We start from the raw sequence: 1,003 nt of genomic DNA on the forward strand, positions 1-1,003 counted from the left end.
CTCCAGAGCCTGGCAGCTGCACCACAACACCATCCAGGATCACCTGGTCATAGTCATCCCGCCACCCATGGGGAAGGTGGCAGTGAACTCTGCCATTCCTGGAACAGTCAGCCAGCTGCGCCCGGACGTCGTCATCACCGACAAGAAATGGAAGAAGATCATCATGGTAGACATCACTGTCCCCTTCGAGAACAGGATCCCGGCCTTCTGCGACTCCTGAGTTTGAAAGGAGGAGAAATACAGCCCCCTACCCGATCCCATGAGAACAAAGGGCTACAAGGCACAAACACATGCGTTGATCATTGGAGCCATGGGTGCATGGGACCCCTGCAACGAGTGAGTGCTGCAGGCATGCGGAACTGGTCAGCATTACACTTGACTGATGTGGCGTCTCATGGTGTAGGACCCCATCAGGTGGTCCAGAGAACACATCACCGGGCATAGGCAATACCAGGAGGAATGAGCCAGAACACAATGGAAAAGCGATGCAGAAAGAGCTTTGTTTTGTGGATCATATTTGCTGAAGAACTACCTATCCTGAACTTGTCATTCAATGAGGGACAATCAACACTCCTCATTATATTTGCTTTCCACTAACTGACCTCAGTATTTATTTTGAATGACTGATATACCCAAATGTTTGAATGCTTATATCTAAACTGTATCACTAAATTGATAACCCTTAATCTGGGGTATTGCAGATTATGTACTCTTTGTATTGTATGGCTTTCAAACCAAACCTTGTATCTTTTGGATAATCTATGCATTATTCCCAGATGTACAGAAACTCTTTCCTTCGAAAACTCTGTATTTGATTATTGTATAACATTAGCTTTAATAAAAAATTTTAAATCTGTTCTTATCAGTTTAATATCTGATAGAGAACATATCTGAGAACTCTATTAAATGGATTTTTAGAACAGGGAGATGGACTAGGTGCTTGCTCCAGCCATTCCATGCAGCAGCCTGATATTGCAGTGCTGTTACAAGACCTGTGACTGGC

At 44.5% G+C, this 1,003-nt stretch overlaps 1 pseudogene; it reads left to right on the forward strand.

Annotated features, from left to right (window-relative positions):
* Positions 1-822: 822 nt before the first annotated feature.
* Positions 823-1,003, forward strand: LOC137145075 (U2 spliceosomal RNA; annotated as a pseudogene).

This window comes from Emydura macquarii, unplaced genomic scaffold (genome assembly GCF_026122565.2).
Source record: "Emydura macquarii macquarii isolate MOO-44397 ecotype Brisbane River unplaced genomic scaffold, CSIRO-AGI_Emac_v2 contig_3506, whole genome shotgun sequence".
NCBI classification, from domain to species: Eukaryota; Metazoa; Chordata; order Testudines; family Chelidae; genus Emydura; species Emydura macquarii.